At 42.0% G+C, this 11,968-nt stretch overlaps 2 long non-coding RNA genes across 2 annotated transcripts; one reads left to right on the plus strand and one right to left on the minus strand.

The window, feature by feature from the left end:
* Positions 1-2,210: 2,210 nt before the first annotated feature.
* Positions 2,211-4,734, plus strand: LOC138979275 (uncharacterized). Its single transcript, XR_011459963.1, has 3 exons — positions 2,211-2,258; positions 3,428-3,482; positions 4,477-4,734. It is a non-coding gene; the product is annotated as an uncharacterized lncRNA (long non-coding RNA).
* A 3,757-nt stretch (positions 4,735-8,491) lies between these two features.
* On the minus strand, positions 8,492-10,419 carry LOC138978988 (uncharacterized). Its single transcript, XR_011459881.1, has 2 exons — positions 10,280-10,419; positions 8,492-8,680 (listed from the first exon to the last, which is right to left on the minus strand). It is a non-coding gene; the product is annotated as an uncharacterized lncRNA (long non-coding RNA).
* Between the last annotated feature and the right edge of the window lie 1,549 nt (positions 10,420-11,968).

An 11,968-nucleotide genomic window follows, 5' to 3' on the forward strand; every position in this document is an offset into this window, starting at 1 on the left:
CGTTCGATCGCTCTACTGAACCCTGGCTCGGGGGATGTCGAGCCCGCCCATGTACAATGCGAAGGTTTTGCCACATGTTTTTGAGTTCGTCAACCACTGAAGCAACACATTCTCGACCATTGTCGCTTTGGAGGATACACGAAGCGCCAATCATTGTGAAAATGTCAATTAAGTTGTATGCAACTTCTGCCGCTCTTTTGCTTTTCATCGGTCGTAGGACCAGGAATGTTGTGAAATGGTCCTGGTAATTAAGAATGTGCACGAAGCCGCCGTCAGGGGATGGCTCCATGTTGATACGGTCCACCTGGCCTCTGTCGCAGAAAGACTTTGACCTGACAGGTTTCACAACCAGGCCTTTGCTTGGATTTGCCTTTTTTCGTTGGCAGGTTTCACAGGCCGACACAAAACAGTTAATCATTTTACCGGAAATGTTCGCGTACTTATCTTGGAGAATTGTTATGGTTTTTTTTTCTCGCCTCCGTGCCCAGTGCTGACGTGTGCCTCGGTCGTCTGCGTTGGGCAATGTGTACTTGGAAAACTATTCATTTTTCATTTTTTCATCAAAACGCGCACGATGCTTGCCGTCCATGCTGACTTCCCCTGCTATCAGCAACATGAAAGCTTAAACTAAAAGTTTAAATTTGGTATTGTTTGTGAGTTTCAATCACTAAGGCCCCTTGTTTGATTGACAATACGGGCACACGAGAACAAGTATTTGTTGAGGATATGCTCACAAACCGTCCACCCTGTGTGTGGCTCGTGTTCTTTTCTGTTATACTGTCATTGATAAAGTTAGAGAGAGAGAGAGAGAGAGAGAGAGAGAGAGAGAGAGAGAGAGAGAGAGAGAGAGAGAGAGAGAGAGAGAGAGAGAGAGAGAGAGAGAGATCGACCACACACACACACACACACACACACACACACACACACACACACACACACACACACACACACACACACACGCACGCACGCACGCACGCTCGCACGTACACTTAACTTGCTATTGCCGATTTCGCGTAATGGGCAACTTGCCCATTACGCGTAATCGGCTGCCGATTCCGCGTAATTGGCTGCCGAATTCGCGAAATAGGCAAGTTTTAGAGGCCTTTACGCGATTTCGGCAAAACGCTGCCGATTTCACGTATTGGGCATCGTTTTGCCGATTACGCGAAATGGGCAAAAATGTTGCCTATTACGCGGAATCGGCAATTACGTGAATTCGGCACGACATATATATGCTACCTCTGCCACCTCTAAGCCCCCCCCACCCCCCTCCCCCTCCCAACCACCCCTACCCACCTTCATGACTGTAGTAAGGGCAGGTTGTAAGACCTATAGCCTGGTGTATTAATAATAATTAAACCAATGAACTTCCGGTATCGGGCACGTTGTGGGAGCACCCCAGTCAAAACCAAAACTCAAAACCATGCCTAAAGCCTCAAAGGGACAAGCTAACTTGGATAAGTTTGTGGATAAGGAGGTGGGTGACCAGGAAATTGACCCAAAAGACCCCCCGGAATGGGCAAAAGCACTGATTACCGAGTTTCGCGAGCTTCGCGCCGAGATCGGTACCCTCAACGCATAAGTAGGTGAAAAGATCGCGCAGGATCAAAGGTCTAGAGGACAAAGTCGAGGAGTTAGAATTTAATTCAAGAAAATACAACCTCCTCTTGTGGGGACTTTCTAACGTAAACTCGGCAAACTGCGAGGAGAAAGTGAGCGCGTTTTTCCGCACTGAGCTTGGCGGGGTTCGACCGAGATTTAGACATGGCGGCGTGCCACCCCGTGCGAGGGGAAACTGTGATCATGCGATTTGTGCGCTTGGGCGATCGGGATGCGAAATTTTTTTTCACACGTCAGTTGCGGGCTTTCAATCCCGAAGGCTGGTTCCGAGTAACTACGAACGTAATCGGAAGTTCCGATGTTTACCAAGTCAAAGAGCCGAGTCGAACACTATCCTTGCGTCATCCAGGGAGATACTGTACAAATCTCTGCGTCATCTTTGACTTTGCAAGCAGCTTCGGAGATTTCAAAACAACGTTTTTGCCCCAAAAAAGATTGTGGGCTCTTTTTTTTTCCTCCTCAAGTTATTTTGGACGTTGAGCGTGGTTTGTCAGACCTATTGCGTTTCGGTTTTTAGTCAAGTTACAAAATGGCAGTCCAAGGCAAGGAGCGAAGGTGATCAATTCGGAAAGAATCTCCAATGATGTTTACTAATGCGAGAGAATTGGGACGGGCGAACCATTGCATATTAACCAGAGGTAAGTTTCCATGTTTCGTTTGGCTACCAGTAAGTTCGTCACACGGTAGATTCGTCACCGGTCCCGGTAACTTCGCCACAGTAACTTCGTCACAGTAGTCTGAGCGCGGCTCTCTCTCTCTCTCTCTCTCTCCCACCTCCTTCCACCCCTCACATTGAGTTTCTCTGCCTCCTTGACAGTCACAGAGGTTGAAGTCGTGTGTGTGTGTGTGTGTGTTAGTGAGTGTGTGTGTGTGTGTGTGTGTGTGTTTTAGTGAGTGTGTGTGTATGTGCGATGGTATGTGTGAGTGTTTGTCAGTGCGTGTGTACGGTCGTGTGTGTGCGTGCGTGTCATGGATGTGGGTGTATGTACGTCCGTGTCTCTCTCTCTCTCTCTCTCTCTCTCTCTCTCACACACACACACACACACTCTTTCTCTCTCTCTCCGGGCCTCTCTCTCTCTCACACACACTCTCTCTCTCTCTAAAAAAATGTGAATCTTGAATCTCTCCCACAAATCAAACATCTGAAAGCATAAGCATAAATACCCGCCCACCCCTGCCGGTAACTTCGTCATAGGTGACGAATCTACCGTGTGACGAACTTACTGGTAGCCTTTCGTTTTATACTTAGAGTGGGTCTTTGCGAGTATGTGTTGCAACATGTGTCACTCCGCTCACTGTCACTGACAGTCACTGAGTGTCAGTCTCTGACAACAACATTGGATGCATGTACCTGTACGTGTATGTATGTATCCTTGCCTTACGTCAGGTACGAAGATAGTTGCCCTGTACAGGGATTTCCTCATTAATGTGGAGAAGAAGAAGAGTACCACTGCCACGTTTTTGCAACCTCTTTTTGACACAATTCGAGATGCATGAGTCATAATATTTTAAAAATCCTTTTTTTTAAGATTGAATCCAACTTCCAAGACAGTGAATAAAAAATCAAAGCTAGTGCTGGTCAAATGTTTTAATGCTAGAATTAAAAATAGATAACCTTCTCGGAATATAATTGCAAGCAGGTTGGAGGCTAGTTCAAGAATCAAATTGCTGACTTACCCAGGCTGACTGGTTACACTTACAGTGCGTTTCTTTGAAAGGCAATCAATGGTTCTACTGCTCTGCTAGTACTCACCATTTTGAAAGTGATGTTTCCATGATTGGTACTTCATCTATTATTTTATTGCAGGTCTCCTCTCAGCTGAAAAAGCCAACCGATTGCTGCATGGCCAGCGACGAATCAGGTAAAAGGTTTTATTATACATGTACAACTGTCAGTGTCAGTGTTATGACATACAGTGTGTTTTTTCCTTCCCCTCTCTCTCATTCTCAAGTTCTGGTCAGAATAACTCATGTGGAGGTGTGCGTGTGTGACTGTGAGCAAGACTGTGAGAGAGTGGTTTTTTTTTTATATAATTCAGGTTCAGGGATAATAATAAAATAATGAACACCTACTGACTTAGACTCCAAACCGCAAGCTCTTAGCCTTATTTCACCAGTATGGTGATCACTTCCTCCCGTATTGGAACCATTACTAATATACTAGAAGCGCATGACTTTCAGTGTGTATGTTTGATTAAAAAAAATGCATTGCAGTAAACACTGTCACTGTCAGGATATAATTATCTCAATGAAACTGTGTGTCAAGTTCTATTATTATTTTCCTTTTTTGAGTATGTATAACATGTATATTATGCATGTGTGTAGAGCACAGAGAGCGTAAAACTTTAAAAGGAAAATAATAATAGAACTTGACACACATGATTCCTATGATAATGTAGGACAGTGGCATTGATATCTTTCTAGAATAATATGTCGTTTTACATTCAGTGAAATTTTGACTGAATTAGTGAACTGAATGTATTCAAATATGGTGACAGACATGTATACAATGTAGACAAGTTAAAGTTGTATGTGTGTACATCACTACATGTTCTGTAGCTTACAAGTTACATTGAAAACAGCCTTTACTATAATGGAAATCCACTTAATCACTGTCTTTGGGGTTCCAACAAAAATCAGACGCAGTAGGGGGGGGGGGGGGGGTGGGGGTTGGGGGATTTTATTTGAACTTGTCTACCAGGGAAAAAGAATGTTTAAGCTCTTGGCATTTATGTGGGTTTAGTGTGTGTATGTGTGTCAGTTACAAACAGTACACAACTTATTCCTTTATACTCATACTTAGACTTGTTCTTGTCGTTGTGTTTAAGATCCGTTCCTTTCTCATTCATTTGTCAGTAGTGACTGAAGATGACGAAGACCTGGCCAGTGAATGTGGATGAAAAGCAGTGCTATCCAAGTCCAGCTATGATCGATGGGGAAACTACAGCAACAGCCGCAGAGGATCACCGGACAAAAAGAACTGTTTCCCAGTATTGTAAATGTCCACTCAGTATTGGTTGTATTGAGCATTACAACTTGTTGCTATTGTACATTTTTGTCAATGTTTTAAAGGCCCGCTACGCCTCACAGGGCCGGACTAGGCTAAGAGGAGGGGTGGGGTGGGGTTGCCAGAGGTGGTCCAGGGGGATGTTCCCCTTGGCGGGGTCAAGGGGCAGAGCACCTATATTGTGGGGGTCAGGGGGCGAAGCTATCTATATTCTGAGATAGGAAAATGGTCGCTCCTTGCATGAAACGGCATAAAATAAACAATCATAAAAAATGTTTTAAATAAGTGAGGTACATGTTTAGGCTAGGGGGGGGGTGGTTGCGCAACCCCCATACCCCCCCCCCCCCCCCCCCCCACGGTAGTCCGGCCCTGCCTCATTTAAAAAGTTCTCCTATCGATTTGAACTGAGCGCTGTCATTGTCCCATAAGAACTCAATTCCTTTGGACGGTGCAATATTCTATATTTTTCTCTCAAGATACACATTTTCAAAAAGAGACCGAGCGCTGAACTGAAGTTGTGCAGTGCGGATCTTGCGTTTTTGGGAATTCCAAACCGTTTGTGATATGAGCTGTTTGGGTACACCTGTCTGCAGCACATTCAAGTTAGGAGTACGGGAGACAACTCCAACTGACCATAAGTCTTGCGTCTGCTTTTGTTTTCAGTTCAAGACATTTTGACGAAGCGCATTGAATTATGCCACCGAAATAAAACTAAGGCCTGTCCACTTACAAAAACTGCTGGGTCAAAGTTCAGTAAATCTTACATTTTACAGATGTCGTCGTTGGGTAGTTTTGGGTTTGTTTTACTACCATAGGAGGATTTTTGAACTGTAAATGCACTCAGCTGCAACAAAAACACAAAACGAAGGCTGTGAGCTGCACTGTGCCTTTAAGGAAATGTGCGGCAGTAAAATTGAATTCGGAAAATACATGGAATAACCTGGTTTTCTGCATAAAAATAAATAAAACAATTGTGAATACTTCTTCTGCGTTCGTGGGCTGAAACTCCCATGTACACTCGTGTTTTTGCACGAGTGGATTTTTACGTGTATGATCCTTTTTACCCCGCCATTTAGGCAGCCCCATCGCGATATAACCTTCGTGGTTGAAAACGACGTTAAGCACCAAATAAAGAAAGAAAGAAAGAATTTAGGCAGCCATACGCCGCTTTCGGAGAATTGTGAATACTGATCGACGTAGATGGAAACAGTCGTTACATTGGATTTCTAGGAAACTGTTTAACAGCGACATCATACATCAGAAATTCCTAATATTTGGCACAAAGATACACATGTATCAATCTACAATCATATAGAACGATTTTTGACAACAGACTACAGTTGAATTTTGATATCTTTTGTCATGAGGATGAACGAATTTCTTACTGCATATTCATTACAATAATTAATTTAAATTCAACTGTAGTTTTTAACAAAAAACACGTTCTTTATGATTGTATATATATATAGATGTGTATCCTTAAATATTATGAATTTCTGATGTATGATGTTGCTGTAAAACTGTTTTCTAGAAATCCCATATGGCGCTGTTAATGCTAGATTCCATAGCAACAGCAGTCTATATCCATCCACAATGTTTTCATTCATTTTAATAAGTCACTTCAAGAATTAACCAGAAAACAAGTTATTCCTTGACTTCAAGTTTAAAGGCACAATGCAGCTCGCAGCCTTAGTTTTGCGTTTTTGTTGCATCTGAGTGCATTTACAGTTCAAAAATCCTCCTATGGTAGTAAAACAAACCCAAAACTACCCAACGACGACATCTGTGAAGCTTGACAGTTTCTTGTTCACGCGAGTGCATAAATTAACCTAGTTATTACGTGGTGTTTGGAACCGGCACGGTTGGCCTAGTGGTAAGGCGTCTGCCCCGTAATCGGGAGGTCGTGGGTTCGAACCCCGGCCGGGTCATACCTAAGACTTTAAAATTGGCAATCTAGTGGCTGCTCCGCCTGGCGTCTGGCATTATGGGGTTAGTGCTAGGACTGGTTGGTCCGGTGTCAGAATAATGTGACTGGGTGAGACATGAAGCCTGTGCTGCGACTTCTGTCTTGTGTGTGGCGCACGTGATATGTCAAAGCAGCATCGTCCTGATATGGCCCTTCGTGGTCGGCTGGGCGTTAAGCAAACAAACAAACAAACGTGGTGTTTGGTCTGAGTTCGATTCAAATGAGTGATTCCGGCATCCATTTTGTTTTACACAAACTCATGATGATGTCTGACATAGTTTGCAGTGACGTGTCTTTTTGTGCATGATGTGGTGATCTACCTGATCTAAATTTAGATCCAAAAATAGGTCAAGACCAGCCGGGACAGAGTCCGAAATTAATTCGTAAAAAAATCGCAGTTCTTGACTCTTTGGGTGCAAGTCAATGAAACTTGGTAGTTCTTCTAACGGATAGCTGCCTGAGGTATGACTAAAAGCCCCAGGGGATCCGTGCACCTGGATTTGACAAGTTCAGTACCTTTAAGTTTGGTAATTTTACTGCCGCACATTGCCTTAAGTCATAAATAAAGGGTTCCAGTAACATACCATTCTTCTTTATTGATTATGAACTTTGGAAGGTTAGATTTTGGAATCAGTTTTTTTTAAATATTCCCTTGATGTGTTGTAATAAGATCAACCGTCTGCTTGGACATAATTATACTAAAGATCCACTACCTGGCTGCTGTCTGCGGAAAATCGATTAATTCATAGACAAATATGCCTTACAGGGAAGCAGCTAGCCAGTTGACTGTACGTGTGTTTGTGTAGAGGTGTTCTTATTGCATGTTCAAGCCAGGACAGATGGTGACCTGAAACATTTACACATTACACATGTATGCAGGACTGCTACTTTAAGCTTAGGTGCAAGTGTGATGATATAATTATTTGTTTGACTGATTATGGGCATTAAAATAAAACTGCAAAAGGAATACTTACACTTGAGATCTGATTTTGTGCGTGTCTGTGTGTGTGTGCGCATGAGGGTGTGTGTGGGCCATTTGACATACTTGCAGAAGAAACCAACAGAGGTAACTGATAAACTGCATTTATTAACACAAAGAGGTAAACAAAGTGAGTTCACACATTTCACAAAAGTAAGAAAAGGCAGTCTCACATGTGTGATAGTCTAGGAATACCAATGCATTCACAATATTTTCCCGCAGTGGGGCACTGCGGTTATGAAATTAAAGGCCCCTCCTGTTTTTGGAGCCGCAGGAGCTTTCTAGTTTGCTGTTAGGTAGATTTTTGGTTCCTCTTTCCTGTCATGCTCTCTTTTTCTTCATGAATTCTTTTCTTTTTTCTGCCTTCTTGCTCATTCACCTGTATTTTTTCCAAAAATCTCTTCTCTTGCCGCTTGTCTTGCGATTCATGTATAGTTTAATCTGTTAGTGTTCTGATGTAAGTCCAGCAGTAGATAGGTTAAGCCTATTTTAACATACTGGAAACTGGTAATCTTCCAGTAGGTATTAATTTAGTTTTACTAAAGCCTGCTGGGACACAAGTAATGGGTTAGTGCATTTGTAAACAGGAATCGCTTGACAAGTGGCCCCCTTCATCCCCCCCTTCCTCGTCCTGATATGGCTCTGCGTAGTCGGCTGGACGTTAAGCAACAAATAAACCAAAAAAAATTCACAATATTTAGTACTCGCATGAATGGCCCAAAAAAACTATAGGCTGAGAATGCAAGTTCTAATTTGGCACATTTGTACATGTAGCTGCATCCACTAGACATATATCCATCTTACAATAAAAAAAACTAGTGGTTAGGACATGGGCCTGAAAATCTCAAGGTCCTAGGTTCGAATCTCTGCAGAGGCATTTACTTTTTCCCCTTAGTTAAAATAAAAATGCTCAATCGAGAGAGAGCAACCGTAAAGTTACCAGCGTAAAAGTAAAGTGTTGAATGCAGCTGTAAAGGTCATGCCAGCAGTGTGGGTCAGTTCTGGTAGCTCTGTCAGCACAGAATGGACTGAATCTGATCATCATCCTCAGCAAAGCCAGGCACCACTCTGCAAGCTGCCTGCACGTCATATCTCGGCACCTCACTTCCTGGAAAATAAAGAAAATGTATTACTGAGCACATTCAGACTTTGCTGTGCGCTGATGGGGATATGTTTTTGGTATTGAGAAGAGGGTGTGTGGTGGGGGTGCCGGAAGGTAGGTAGGAAGTAATACATGTACTTGTTCTTCACACAATCAGTGGGATGGAGAATGGTGTGGGTGATACTGACAGTGACAACTATTAACTAAACTGTAAACATTGTTCTGTAATATTACAGGTGCCATCATTCCTTCCTGTGAAAACCATTTATTTATATACTTTCATCATTAAAATTAAAAAGAATCTTTCATCATTAAAATTAAAAAGACTTCCTCACAAGAACCTTTCTAACGACATGATATCTTGTTATGCTGCTGATGTGAGCGGTTTTTCTGGAATGTGATGGAAATTTACTATTTTTTTAATTGACAGCATGAGCCCTCATCCCACACACATTCCCTATTTAGCGTTGACACCTTACAGTTTTGTTGAGAAATGTGATGTGAAGTCATTCAGAAAATTCTAACACTGCGCAGGGGCAGTCAGGGTGTTGATACGTTTTACTATATTATATAACTCTTATTCCATGTAAAAAAATTTAAAAAAACTGGCCAGATCTGTGATTGTGAGCCAAGGAAAGGACTGACTGTATTTAAAATAATTCCAGTAATGAGTAAATCTTTCATTCTAGCTATTTCATGTTTTACTTTCTTGCATCACAATAGTTCAAATCAATGTTCATACAAACAGCATAATGCACTTTATGAGTATAGGGTTGCAACAAACTTTAAGATGGGAAGGAGAGAGAAAATAAAGATATTTGTACCATTATGTATACAAAGTGAAAGTACATCATACCAATTAGTGAATTACCATGCACAGTATTACTATGCATCTTCAAATGTATGAATAATTTCATCTACAAAGTACTTGTAAATGTAATACAATTTACAAAGAACAAAAGACTGCTGAATGATCTACATCAGTACCATCTTGAACACAAGGCCAGTACTGTAACTGCCCTTGATACGGATCGATCCAATGGGGGGCAATCTCAGTCATCTCAAAGAGGGAAATCCAAACGCTATCCGCCTTGTTCGATTTTATGGGCTTGGACGATAGAGAAAAATAAGAAAAGCAAACACTGGAGTATACCTGGACGAAATTGCTATCAAGAACGCAGAATTGATTTTTTCTGAGGTTTTTTTTTGCCGTAAGCGCCATGTTTATCGGAGCAGGAAACTCTTCCAGAGTGAGGCCCCTTTGTTGATGCATGTCAACATCAGATGTGCGAGACGCGATAAACATGGCGCTTACGGCAAAAAAAAACCTCAGAAAAAATCAATTCTGCGTTCTTGATAGCAATTTCGTCCAGGTATACTCCAGTGTTTGCTTTTCTTATTTTTCTCTATCGTCCAAGCCCATAAAATCGAACAAGGCGGATAGCGTTTGGATTTCCCTCTTTGAGATGACTGAGATTGCCCCCCCTTGGATCGATCCGTATCAAGGGCAGTTACAGTACTGGCCTTGTGTTCAAGATGCATCAGTACATGCATGTTTATAGCTACAGACTACCATCACCAATACCTTATAAATGTGTAACTTACTCTTCAGGGGTAGTCTGTAATGTAAAGCACCATGCCAAGTCATCCTGATACCTCTCCAGTACATGTATCCATACATGTTTAAAGGTAAACTGTTGGAACTGAAAGACAGGAGCTGTATGAATGATGCACATCACCTCTGGTTTCTCGGGAGGCCTGAAAAAAACCATAACAATATTAACATAACTATTAACATGTCTTGAAAATGAAATAAGTACTATTTCAACTTCACTATTGTATCGTTTTGTGTTTGTGTTCGTTGAATGTTTATGGACGCATTCGCTCCGGGTTCCATGTACAGAAACGGACACTGCAGTAACAGTTGAAGAGATAATGGCTTCACTTTATTGTTTGGCTTCTAGGCCATCTTGGCGGTAACATCGTACAACCTGCGCATGTCTCGCGCGTACATTCACACACATAATAGTGACGTAGTTCACAGTCTATTAATATGTATCATGTGACGATCACATGATAGCAATATCGACACATCCCCTTTTCTTTACATAAACAAGTCCAAAGACTTTTACTGTCCAAACTTCACGGGAAACTGAATTCTCTGCACATAAAATTCTCATTCTCACCATAGTCCAATAGGCTGAGATTATTTTTACGCCTAGATTAATTTCACACATTCACACTGACTGGACATCTTGACTAGAGCATCATTTCACAACTCCAATAATAACAACACATTCTCTCTCTGGACAATGAAACTTTACTGGACAATAATTCAACGCCTTGAATTAAATTTATCACATTCGCTCACAACGCGGGACATAAACAATACCACCAAATGTTTACTTTCTTCACTGTCTATCTTTTCTCTTCAAACAAAACACACAAACAACAAATACTGAACTGTCTCCTACAGTCTTCAGTCTTTAGGTTTTGACATAGTCATTCAGGTAAGCTGGTGGTTTAACCTGACGTCCACGAGAAGTGATTTGACTTTGACCTGTGTCTGTTTTACCTGCGGTTTGTGACTTCATGAACTTGACTTTGATGCGTTCAGTTTTCTTTTCATTTGGCTGAATCTTCACAGGTGTTTTATTTTCAGGTGTGTTTGTCGCACTCACAGGAGTACTGACTTTGGTCACCTGAGTCTGACTATCAGCTACTGCTCTGTAGTTTTTCACTGCTTGGTCATTTAGCTGTCTCTGCCTATCAAGGTCTGTTTTTCGAGTGATTGTCTCCCTTGGACCAGTGTTGGTCAGTGTTTCTCCAGTTGTTCTGATTTGACGCCTGTTGCGTCTGTATGCTTTACCATTTTCTGTGTGCAGTTTGTAAGACCTGACATCTACCTGTTGCTCTACTTTTGCTTTAGTCCAAGTTTTGCCTAACTTCACCCTCACGGTTTGACCTGGCTGTAGGGTTTCTAGTTCTGCTGTACCTTTGTTATAGCACTTTGTCTGTTTTTCTTTTCTTTTGATCAGATTGCCAGTCACGTTTGTGCACGTCTGCGGTTTTAGCAGAGTTTTGGCTGTAGGAATTCTGGTTTTGGTTCTTCTGCTGAACAGTCTTTGCACTGGAGAGGTTTTCATCACCTCCGATGGTATGTTCCTTAACTCTAGTAGAGCCAAGTATGGATCTGTTTTGCTTTCTACAGCTTTCATGATCAGAGTTTTTGCTTGTTTGACCGCATTTTCTGCCTTTCCGTTGGATTGCGGATAATATGGCGAACTGGTTATG

Source organism: Littorina saxatilis, linkage group LG10, assembly GCF_037325665.1.
Source record: "Littorina saxatilis isolate snail1 linkage group LG10, US_GU_Lsax_2.0, whole genome shotgun sequence".
Taxonomy (NCBI): domain Eukaryota; kingdom Metazoa; phylum Mollusca; class Gastropoda; order Littorinimorpha; family Littorinidae; genus Littorina; species Littorina saxatilis.